This window comes from Sorex fumeus, unplaced genomic scaffold (assembly GCF_029834395.1).
Source record: "Sorex fumeus unplaced genomic scaffold, SorFum_2.1 ptg000050l, whole genome shotgun sequence".
In the NCBI taxonomy this organism is placed as follows: Eukaryota; Metazoa; Chordata; class Mammalia; order Eulipotyphla; family Soricidae; genus Sorex; species Sorex fumeus.
Window position 1 is genome coordinate 16,232,158 of NW_026606107.1, and position 12,802 is coordinate 16,244,959.

The window sequence follows — 12,802 nt, forward strand, 5'->3', positions numbered from 1 at the left end:
GGCAAGCTATCCGTGGTGTATTCAATGTGGAAAAACCAGTAAATACAATATGTCTCATTCCCCTGACCCTGAAAGAGCCACCAATATGGCAGCACTGGGAAGGATGAGGAAAGAGAGGCTGATAAAACCGCAGGGATGATCTAGGCTGCGACAACGAAGAAAGACAAAAATAGCTGTCTGTACATTCAATGCACATAAGCTGGCATTGGATGCATCCATCGAGGACCTGATGGTGCAAGAGCGAAAGATCAAGTACGGCATCATTGGTCTGACTGAGACGAGAAGGCATCAATCATATCACGCCATTTTCGACACTGGGGAAGAACTGTCCTTGGAACATGCGAGAAAAGAGGTGTCGGTGGTGTCAGTGTCCTTGTCAACACGAACTTGGCGATAAACATTGATTCATTCGAATGCGTAAAAACCCAATCGGATGATTACACTTGAATAGATGTGTCTCACTGCCAACAGTTTCTATCTTCGTTGTCTACGCACCAACATTCAATTATGATGAAGGAGAAATTGAGAAATTCTACATGGCGCTGGAGAAGTTCTATACAGAAGACCACAACATCTAAAAGAGCATTGTCAGTGATTTTAATGCCAAAATAGGACCGAGAAGATCAGTCGAAGAACTCCACATCGGGACCCATGGTCTAGAATGGAACGAACAGGGTTAGAGACTATCTGAGTTCATCATGTCGACCAAAACCATCCATGGTCTTGAAGGCTGAATCTAAACAATGGACATGGGAGTCTCCTGGTGGATGGTTCCACAATGAAATTGACCAAATCATATTCAATCACGGTCTTGCCTGACCGATGTCACTGTTGTCCCAAAATTCCAAATGGGATCGGACCACCGTCTCCTTCATGCAAAATTCTACTTCACAGAGTGGGGAGAAATGGCTGCAAAGTTGAAGAAGAGAACTCCCAGAACGAACACCAACTGGGAGCTCTTTGGCACTATTGCAGCAATATGGGATGATGTGGTCGTTGACAACATTGACTAGGCATACGATTGACTGGTTCAGCACATCCACGATTGTGCGAAGAATGCCAAGAGAGAGATAGCCACAAAAAAAACACCTGTCTTCAAAAACTCTGGAGATCATTCGCCAAGGTGGCTTGGCGCAAATCTCAGGTAACCACAAGTGAATGTCCAAGCTTGAAAAGCAGTGCAGAGTTGTGATAAAGGAAGACCTCAAAAAAGAAGAGCAGTAGTGCTGGCAGATGCAGCAGAAGCTGAGAAAAGCATTTGCAATGTCCGCCTGTCTTTCACCAACTACAAGACCAAGATGACTGCTCTCCAACGTCCTGATGGATCTATCACATCTTCCAGAAGGGCAATGGAGATTATCCATGACTCCTACTCAGATCTCTTGATAGCCACATTCACCTGCCCACATACCAAATTCCGCAGGATGGATATGTTGTTCCAAAAGTTCTCCCTTCCAAAATCTGACAAGCCATTTTGTCGGTAAAAAAGCGAACAGCACTTGGCCCAGACAAGGTGGGACCCGAACACCTGAAGAACCTGCCATAAGTACTCTTCAATACACTGGCTCGGCTCTTCACATGCTACCTGTCTGAATGCAAGGTCCCTTCCCAATCAAAAACCAGCAGGACTGTACTACTGTACAAGAAGGGAGGCATGCACGACATTGACAACTATCACCTGATCTGCCTGTTGTCTGTCGTTTACACGCTGTTCACTCAAGTCATCCTGAATAGGATTGCCAGAACACTAGATGAAGGACAATGATACGAGCAAGCCGGTTTCTGAAAAAAATTCACCACAATCCACCATATCCACACGATAACCAAGCTCATTGAGGTTTCTCGGGAGTTCAAGATGCTGCTCAATCTGATGTTCATTCATTTAAAGAAGGCCTTTGATTCTGTTGAGACTGAAGCAGTCATCAGCCCTAGCCAAACAGGGTGTTCAATTTCAATACATCAGGATCCTCTGTGAGCTGTATTGTGGATTCACTATCAGGATCTCACCATTCTACAGAAAGTTGATCATTGATGTCAAGAGAGCGGTTCAGCAGGGTGATACCATTTCACTGAAACTCTTCAGTGCCACCGTCGAGAACGTCATGTGACAACTGTAATGGGAAGGAATGGGAGTGAAGTTAGATGGTCGGCAACTACACCACCTCTGCTTCACTGATGACATTGTTCTTATAACACCAAACATCAGCCAAGCGGCACAAATGCTGGCCAACTTCAACCATGAGTGTGGAAATGTCAGACTACAGCTGAATCTCACAAAGACAATGGTTATGAGAAACGGTCGCATTCCTAACGTTCCATTCACTCTTTTTTTTCCCCTTTATTTTATTTTATTTTTTTTAAAGTTGTAGATTTACAATTTTTTGTGCTTTGGTTTCAATTATACAATGATCAGATACCCATCCCTCCACCAGTGCCCATTTTCCACCACCATGGATAATATCCCTCCCACCCCCATCCCCCCATCCCCCCTGTCTCTGTGGCAGGGCAATCCCCTGTGTTCTCTCTCTCCTTTGGGGTGTTGTGGTCTGCAAAAGAGGCATTGAGTGGCAAACATGTTCAGTCCATAGTCTACTTTCGACATGCATCTCCCCTCCTGGGAGGATCCTCCAAACATCCTTTATTTGGTGCTCCCTTCTCTATCTGAACTGCCCTTTCCTCTAGGATACCCGGCTGGCCTCTAAGTTATGGAGTAATCCTCCTGGTGCTGATCTCAGCTATTCTTGGGTATTAATCTCATACTTTGTTACTTTATATCCCCCAGATGAATGCAATCTTTCTATGTCTATCCCTCTCTTTCTGACTCATTTCGCTTAGCATGATACTTTCCATATTGTACCACTTGTATGTAAATTTCATGACTTCATCTTTTCTAACAGCTACATAGTACTCCATTGTGTAGATGTACCAAAGTTTCTTTAACCAGTCATCTGTTCTTGGGCATTCAGGTTTCTTCCAGTTTCTGGCTATTGTAAAGAGTGCTGCAATGAACAAACAAGTGCAGATGTCACTTCGACTATACATACATTTTTGCCTCTCTGGGATATATTCCCAGGAGTGGTATTGCTGGGTCAAATGGGAGCTCAATTTCTAATTTTTTGAGAATCGTCCATACTGTTTTCCAGAAGGGCTGAACCAGTGGGCATTCCCACCAACAGTGAAGGAGTGTCCCTTTCTCGCCACATCCACGCCAGCATCGGTTGCTTTTGTTCTTTTGAATGTGGGCCAGTCTCTGAGGTGTGAGATGGTATCTGATTGTGGTTTTGATCTGCATCTCCCTGATTATTAATGATGTAGAGCATTTTCTCATGTGCTTTTTTGCCATTCGGATTTCTTCTTTGAGAAAGTTTCTGTTCATTTCATTGCCCCATTTTTGGATGGGGTTGGATGTTTTCTTCCTGTGGAGTTCCACCAGTATTTTGTATATCCTGGATATCAACCCCTTGTCAGATGTGTATTTGGTGAATATCCTTTCCCATTCTGTAGACTGTCTTTGTATTTTGGTCACTGTTTCTTTGGAGGTGCAGAAGCTTCTTAGTTTAAGATAGTCCCATTTATCTATCTCTGTTTTCACTTGCTCGGCCAGTGGCGTGGCATCTTTGAAGATACCATTAGCTTCAATGTCATGGAGGGTTTTGCCAACTTTATCTTCAATGTACCTTATGGTTTCTGGTCTGATGTTGAGGTCTTTAAACCATTTTGATCTTACTTTTGTACATGGTGTTAGGCAGAGTTCTGAGCCTATTTTTTTGCATGTAGCCGTCCAGTGATGCCAACACAATTTATTAAAGAGGCTTTCCTTACTCCACTTCACATTACTTGCACCTTTATCAAAGATTAGATGAGCATATGATTGAGGAGAGATGTCAGTGTATTCAACCCTGTTCCATTGGTCTGCAGTTCTGCCTTTGTTCCAGTACCATGCTGTTTTAATTATTACTGCCTTGTAGTACAGTTTGAAGTTCGGGAGGTTGATTCCTCCCATTTTCTTTTTCCCAAGAATTGCTTTAGCTATTCGTGGGGGCTTATTGTTCCATATAAATTTCAAGAGTGTTTGCTCCATTTCTTTGAAGAATGTCATGGGTATCCTTATAGGGATTGCATTGAATTTATACAATGCTTTCGGTAGTATTGCCATTTTGACAATGTTAAGTCTCCCGACCCATAAGCAGGGGATATCTTTCCATTTCCTCATGTCCTCTTTTATTTCCTGAAGTAGTGTTTTGTAGTTTTCTTTGTACAGGTCCTTTACTTCCTTAGTTAAGCTGATTCCTAGGTACTTGATTTTCTGGGGCACAATTATGAATGGGATTGTTTTTTTCATGTTGCTTTCTTCTCTCTCACTGTTTGCGTATAGGAAAGCCATGGACTTTTGGGTATTGATTTTATAACCTGCAACTTTACTATACGAGTCTATTGTTTCTAGGAGTTTTTTGGTGGAAGTTATTGGGTTCTCTAAGTAGAGTATCATATCATCTGCGAATAGTGAGAGCTTGATCCATTCACTCTTAACGAGACAAACATCTCCGAATGCAACAGTTATGTGTACCTAGGTCAAGACGTCAACATGATGAATGAATGACCTGGCACCTGAGTTGCACAGGAGGAAGAGAGCAGCTTGGAACGCCTTCAATAACGTCGAAGAAATGGCTAAGAGGACGAAGAACCTCTGGCTCCAGGCACATCTCTTTGATTCCACTGTTCTTCCTGCATTAACATAGGCCTCAGAGACCTGGGCCCTATGAAAACAGGATGAGAACGCTATTCGGGTCTCTCAAAGAGGAATTGAAAGAGCTATGCTTAGAGTATCACGCTTCACTCAAATGAGAGGAAGAATCCGGAGTTCCAACCTCCGTCGATGATCAAGAATCAGTGACACTGTCTCATTTGCCAAGTCTTCGAAAATCACATAGGCTGGACTTGTGATGATATTTGGAGACGACCACTGGACTAGAGCCATTACAGACTGGATTCCACGGGATGTCAAAAGATCGTGAAGATCGCGTGACCGCCCACCTATGAGATGGTCAAACTTCTTTGTAAAGACCCTGAACGATTGGTTTGAGTCTCTTCATGTTCCTAGAATGAGCAGATGCCACTGGGCTACATTTGCACATGAGAGGGATCAATGGAGATGTTACTGGCACCAGCTCGAGCAAACTGATGAGTAATGGGATGTCAAGTGATCAAGTTAAGTTATTTAAAATTGGGAAGGAAAAATAACTCATATTTTTTTCTCTGTATTTCTTAGACAATTTGGGGGGGGTTTATAACTCCATATAAATTTCAGCAGTACTTGGTCGGGTTCTTTAATATTCTATTAAAAGATGCACATACATACATATGAACTGCATTGTTCAGAGTTTTAGGAAGTTTTGCTATTTTGATGTTATTCATCTTCTGGTCCATTATCAGAGGATATCCATTTCTTAAGCATTTTAAAAGTTTTTGTTTCTAATGAACTGTATTTTTTTGTATAAAGGTTTCCGACAATTTTACTCATCAGATTTATGAATACTTGATTTTTTTAGGTTTATATATATTTTTTAATTAGTGAGACATCATGAGGTACAGTTGTAGACTTACAAATTTTTGTGCTTGGGTTTCAATTATACAATGATCAAATACCCATCCCTCCACCAGTGCCAATTTCCCACCACCACGGATCCCAGTATCCTTCCCACCCCCCAACCCCCCCATCCCATCCTGCCTATGTGGCAGGGTGTTCCCTTTTGTTCTATCTCTCTTATTGGGTGTTGTGGTTTTCAAAAGAGGCAATGGATGACTATCATGTTTGGTCTATAGTCTACTTTCAGCATGCTTCTACCATCTGGGAGGATCCTCCCAACACACTTTATTTGGTGCTCCTCTGTCTCTCTCAGTTCCCTTTTCCCCTAGCATGTGTGGCTAGCCTCCAAGCCATGGAGTAAAATTCCTGGTACTAATCTCAGCCATTCTTGGGTGTTAGTCTCCTATTTTGTTACTTTATATTCCCCAGATGAATGAAATCTATCTATATCTATCCCTTTCTTTCTGAATCATTTCGCTTAACATGATACTTTCCATGTAGTACTACTTAAATATAAATTTCATGACTACATCTTTTCAAACAGCTACATAGGACTCCATTGTGTAGATGTACCAAAGTTTCTTTAACCAGTCATCTGTTCTCGGACACTCAGGTTTTTTTAGATTCTGGCTATTGTAAAGAGTGCTGGAATGAACAATTGCAGATGTCACTTCGACTATACTTTTTTGCCTCTCTGGGATATATTCCCAGGAGTGGTATTGTTGGATCAAATGAGAGCTCAATTTCTAGTTTTTTGAGAATCGTCCATACTGTTTTCCAAAAGGGCTGAACCAGTCGGCATTCCCACCAGCAGAGAAGGAGCGTCCTTTTCTCGCCACATCCACGCCAGCACCAGTTGCTTTTGTTTTTGTGGATATTGGCCAGTCTCTGTGGTGTGAAATAATATCTCATTGTGGTTTTGATCTGCATCTCCCTGATGAATAATGATGTGGAGAATTTTGTCATGTGCCTTTTAGCCATTCTGATTTCTTCTTTGTGAAAGTTTCTATACATTTTATATCCCCATTTTTTGATGGGGTTGGATGTTTTCTTCTTGTGGAGTTCAACCAGTTTTTTGTATATCCGTGATATCAACCCCTTATTGGATGTGTATTTGGCAAATATCCTTTCCCATTCTGTAGACTGTCTTTGTATTTTGGTCACTGTTTCGTTTGAGGTGCAGAAGCGTCTTAGTTTAAGATAGTCCCATTTGTCTATCTCTGTTTTCACTTGCTTGGCCAGCAGCGTGACATCTTTGAAGATACCATTAGCTTCAATGTCATGGAAGATTTTGCCGACTTTTTCCTCAATGTACCTTAAGGATTCCGGTCTGATGTTGAGATCTTTAATCCACTTTGATCTTACTTTTGTACATGGAGTAAGGCAGAGATCTGAGCCCACTTTTTTGCAAGTAGCCATCCAGTTTTGCAGAACAATTTGTTAAAGAGACTTTCCTTGCTCCACTTCACTTTTCTTGCCCCCTTATCGAAGATTATGTGGTCGTATGCTTGGGAGGAGATGTCAGTATATTCAACCCTGTTCAATTGGTCTACAGCTCTGCCTTTGTTCCAGTACCATGCTGGGGTTTTTTTAAAAAAAATTTTTTATTAGTGAAACACCATGAGGCACAGTTATAGACTTACAAATTTTTGTGCTTGGGTTTCAGTTATACAATGATCAAGTACCCATCCCTCCACCAGCGCCCATCCTGCACCACCAATGGGTCCCAGCATCCCTTCCACCCCCCAGCTCCCCATCCCACCTTGCCTCTTTGGCAGGGCATTCCCCCTTGTTCTCTCTCTCTTCTTTTGGGTCCTGTGTTTTGCAAGAGAGGCATTGAGTGGCAGTCATGTTTGGTCTATAGTCTACTTTCAGCATGCTTCTCCCACCCTGGAGTATCCTCACAACACCCATTATTTGTTACTCTCTTCTTTATCAAAGCTTCCATTTCCCTTAGCACTTGCGGCTGGCCTCCAAGTCATGGAGCACAATTCCTGGTACTATTCTCAGCAACTCCTGGGTGTTATTCTCCCATTTTGTTGCTTTATGTTCCCCAGATGAATACCATCTTTCTTTGTCTATCCCGCTCTTTCTGACTCATTTCGCTTAACATGATAGTTTCCATGTAGTACCAATTGTAGGTAAATTTCACGACTTCATCTTTTCTAACAGCTACATAGTACTCCATTGTGTAAATATAACAAAGTTTCTTTAACCAGTCATCTGTTATCGGGCACTCAGGTTTTTTCCAGATTCTGGCTATTGTAAAGAGTGCTGCAATGAACAAACAAGTGCAGATGTAACTTTGACTATACTTTTTTGCCTCTCTAGGATATATTCGCAGGAGTAGTATTGCTCGGTCAAATGGGAGATCAAATTCTAATTTTTGGAGAATTGTCTATACTGTTTTCCAAAAGGGTTGGACCAGTCGGCATTCCTACCAGCAGCTAAGGAGGGTCCCTTTCGCGCCACATCCGGGCCAGCACCAGTTACTTTTGTTCATTTGAAAGAGGGCCAGTCTCTGTGGTGTGAAGTGATATCTCATTGTTGTTTTGATCTGCATCTCTCTGATGATTAGTGATGTAGAGTATTTTCTCATGTGCCTTGTAGCCATTCAGATTTCTTCTTTGTGAAACTTGCTCTTCATGTCCTCGCCCCATTTTTTTTTATGGGGTTGGGTGTTTTCTTCTTGTGGAGTTCAACCAGTACCTTGTATATCCTTAATATCAACTCCTTATTGGATGGGTATTCAGTGAATATCCTTTCCCATTCTGTAGAGTGTCTTTGTATTTTGGTCACTGTTTCTTTTGAGGTGTAGAAGCTTCTTAGTTTAAGATAGTCCCATTTGTCTATCTCTGTTTTCACTTGCTTGGCCAGCGGCGTGACATCTTTGAAGATACCATTAGCTTCAATATCATTGAGGGATTTGCCAACTTTGCCTTCAACAAACTTTATGGATTCTGGTCTGATATTGCGTTCATAAATCCATTTTATCTTACTTCTGTGCATGGCGTTAGGCAGAGATGTGAGTCCACTTTTTTGCATGTAGCCGTCCAGTTTTACCAGCACAATTCATTAAAGAGGCTTTCCCTGCTCCATTTCACTTTTCTTACCCCCTTATCAAAGATTAGGTGATCATATGCTTGGGAGGAGATGTCAGTATATTCAAGTCTGTTCCATTGGTCTGAAGCTCTGCCTTTGTTCCAGTACCATGCTGTTTTAATTATTACTGCTTTGTAGTAGAACTTGAAGTTAGGCAGGTTGATTCCTCCCGTTTTCTTTTTCCCAAGAATTGCTTTAGCTATTCGTGGAGGTTTTTTGTTCCAAATAAATTTCAGGAGTGTTTGTTCCATTTCTTCGAAGAATGTCATGGGTATCCTAATAGGGATCACATTGACTTTATACAGTGCTTTGGGAAGTATTGGCATTTTTACAATGTTAATTTTCCTGATCCATGAACAGGAGATATTTTTCCATTTTCTTGAGTCTTCTTTTATTTTTGAAGTAGTGTTTTGTATTTTTTTTTACAGGTCTGTTACTTAATTAGTTAAGCTGATTCCTAAGTACTTGATTTTCTCGGGCACAATTGTGAACGGGATTGTTTTCTTCATGCCACTTTTTTCTCTTTCACTATTTGCATATAGTAAAGCCATGGACGTTTGGGTATTGATTTTATAGCCTGCAAATTTACTATACAAGCCTATTGTTTCTAGGAATTTCTTGGTAGAGGTTTTAAGTTTCTCTAAGTATAGTATCATATCATCAGCGAATAGTGAGAGCTTGATTTCTTCCTTTCCTACCTGGATGCCCTTAATATCTTTTTCTTGCCTAATTGCTATTGAAAGTACTTCCAGTACTATATTGAACCTCAGTGGAGAGAGTGGACATCCTTGTTTTGTCCCTGATCTTAGAGGGAAGACTCTCATTTTTCCCCCATTTAGGATGATGCTTGCTGTAGGCTTGTGGTATATGGCTTTAACTATATTGAGGAAAGTCCCCTCTATCCCCATTTTGGCCAGGGTTTTCATCATAAACGGGTGCTGGATCTTGCCAAATTCTTTCTCTGCAACTTTTGATATGATCATGTGGTTTTTATCTTTTATTTTGTTGATATGATGGATAATTTTGATTGATTTCCAAGTGTTAAACCAGCCTTGAATCCCCGGGATGAATCATACTTGGTAATACTGTATGATCTTTTTGATGAGTAGTTGAATTTTATTTGCTAGTATTTTGTTGAGAATCTTCACATCCGTGTTCATTAGGGATATCGTCCTGTAGTTTTCTTTTCTTGTGGTGTCTTTGTTTCCTTTTGGTATCAGAGAGATATGGGCTTCAGAGAAACTCTTTGGGAGAGTTTCCATTTTTTCAATTTCCTGGAAAAGCTTGAGAAAGACTGTAAGTAGATCCTCTTTAAATGTTTGGAAAAATTCGCTAGTGAATCCATCTGGACCTGGGCTTTTGTTTTTGGGAAGACTTTTGATTACAGTTTCAATTTCCTTGATGTTAATTGGTCTATTCAGATACTCTAGTTCTTCTTTATTCAGTTTTGAGAGATTATAGGAGTCCGGGAATTTATCCATTTCTTCTAGGTTCTCTTGTTTTGTGGCATACAGGCTTTCAAAGTAGTCTCTGATGATCTTTTGGATTTCTTTGGTTTCTGTTGTGATATTCCCCCTTCTTATTTCTGATTCGGTTTATTAGGGTTCTCTCTCTCTGTTTCTTTGTGAGTGTTGCTAGTGGTTTATCTATCTTGTTTATTTTCCCGAAGAACCAGCTCTTGGTTTCATTGATCTTTTAGATTGTTTCTTTGGTTTCCATGTCATTGAGTTCTTCTCTACGTTTTATGATCTCTTTCCTTCTGCCTGATTTAGGCTCTTTCTGTTGATCCTTTTGTAAGGTTTTGAGCTGTGAAGTCAAGTTGTTTATATGCATCCTTTCTACACTCCTTAGATATGCTTGCAGAGCTATAAATTTTCCCATTAAAACGGCTTTCAATGCATCCCATAAGTTTTGGTAGCTCGTGTCTTCATTCTCATTTGTTTCCAAGTATCTTTTGATTTCGTCTTTGACTTTCCTCCTCATCCACTCGTTGTTCAGCATTGAATTGTTTAATTTCCAGGTGTTTGATTTGGTTCTGCGTGTCTGTATGTTATTCACTTGTATTCTCAGTGCATCATGGTCTGAAAAGATTGTTGATACTATTTCTATCTTCCTGATTCTATTTAGGTATGTTTTGCAGCCTAGGACATGGTCTATTTTGGAAAATGTACTGTGTGCACTGGAGAAGAATGTGTATTCTTTCTTTTTGGGGGTGTAAAACCCTTTATAGATCTATAAGCCCTTTCTCTTCTATTTCTTCTTTCAAAGCCAATGTTTCCTTGCTGAGTTTTGTTCTTGTTGATCTATCCAGAGGTGATAAGCTGATGTTGAAGTCTCCAAGTACTATTGTGTTGCTAGCAATGTTCTCCTTAAAATCTGTTAGCAGTTGTTTAAAAATATGGAATGCTCTCACGAATTTGTGTGTCATCCTTGTGCAGGGGCCATGCTAGTCTTCTCTGTATCATTCCAATTTTAGTATATTTGCTGCCGAAGCTGGGCTGGAGCACAGCGGGTAGGGCGTTTGCCTTGCATGCAGCCAACATCGTCGACCCGAGTTTGATTCCTCCGCCCCTCTCGGAGAGCCTGGCAAGCTACTGAGAGTATCTCACCCACATGGTAAAGCCTGGCAAGCTACCCGTGATGTATTTGATATGCCAAATACAGTAACAAGTCTCACGATGGAGATGTTACTGGGCCCGCTCGAGCTAATTGATGAACAATGGGGGGATCATTACCATGACCGCTGCCGAAGCGAACACTGAATTCTTGATTTTTGAGATAAAATTATGGATAGGATTTTACATTTTTCTCTTATATTTAATTGATTCCTTGTAGAAATCTCAGGGATTGCCACATATAGAGTTGCTAATCTGCAACATTACAGTGCATGCATATTTTTAGTCGCATTTATTGTAGAGTCTTCTGGTTTTCTAAATAAAGTTCCATGTGATCTACAAAGATTGATGTTTCAACATTTTTTCCAATCTGCTTGTCTTTAATATCTCTTTTGTGCCTCATAAAAATGTAAAGGCCCAACATATTACATTGAAGTATAGTTGTGAGACTGGGAAACTTTATATCTAGACAGGAAACCTTATATCTAGACAGTAAAACTTTCAGTTTTCAACCATTGAATTCATTGTTTGCTATAAGTTGGTGGTAAATGATTTTAAATATATTAAGAAAGTTCCGTTTACTCTCTTCCTATTGAGAAATTTTTTTAAATCATGAATGTGTATTCAAACCTTTAAAACGCGTTACCTAAACCTATTGAAATAATAATATTTTAATATTTTTGTACTAAAATTGTATGGGCTGGAGCGATAGCACAGCAGATAGGGCATTTGCCTTGCATGTGGCCAACCCAGGTTCAATTCCTCTGTCCCTCTCGGAGAGCCCAGTAAGCAACCTAGAGTATCCCGCCCACAGAGCAGAGCCTGGCAAACTCCCCGTGGCATATTTGATATGCCAAAAACAGTAACAACAAGTCTCACAACGGAGACGTTACTGGTTACTGACCCGCTTGAGCAAATCAATGAATAACAGGAAGACAGTGCTACAGAGCAGCACTAAAATATGTGTATTGAATTTTTTTTTTTCATTTCATCATCCTGTTAATCGTCGATTGCCTCGAGCAGGCCCCAGTAACGTCTCTTTCATCCTAGCCCTGAGATTATATTCAGGGCTCTTTAGGAGAATGAGACCCATCATTGTTACTGGTATTTGGCATATTTGGTAGGCCACGGGGAGTTTGCCAGACTCTGCCCTGTGGGCAGGCTACATTCGACAGCCTGCAAGTTTGTCCAAAGTAGGAACGAGATAATAAGATGTCGCGCGGCCGCGAATGCCCTGGCCGGGGCGGGGAGGAAAGCTCAACCCGCTCCCCTCCAAGGGACTCCGGGAAGGAACACCGAGGCGCGGGGGCAGAGACTGCACTGCTCTCGTCCGGGATCTGGATTTTATAGTCTCTGAGTCTTGGCCGCTGATGGGATTACACGGCGCCAGGGGGCCAGGTGGTGGGTGTGACCCCCGCCTACTGGAATTTGGAGGATCTGGGTGGAAGATGCTCGACTCCAATTCGAGTAGGCTTGGAGGTCTCGGCCCCGGAACCCG

The 12,802-nt window shown here is 41.3% G+C and overlaps 1 pseudogene; it reads right to left on the reverse strand.

The window, feature by feature from the left end:
* Window positions 1–11,081: 11,081 nt before the first annotated feature.
* LOC130032695 (uncharacterized) lies at window positions 11,082–11,196 on the reverse strand (annotated as a pseudogene).
* Between the last annotated feature and the right edge of the window lie 1,606 nt (window positions 11,197–12,802).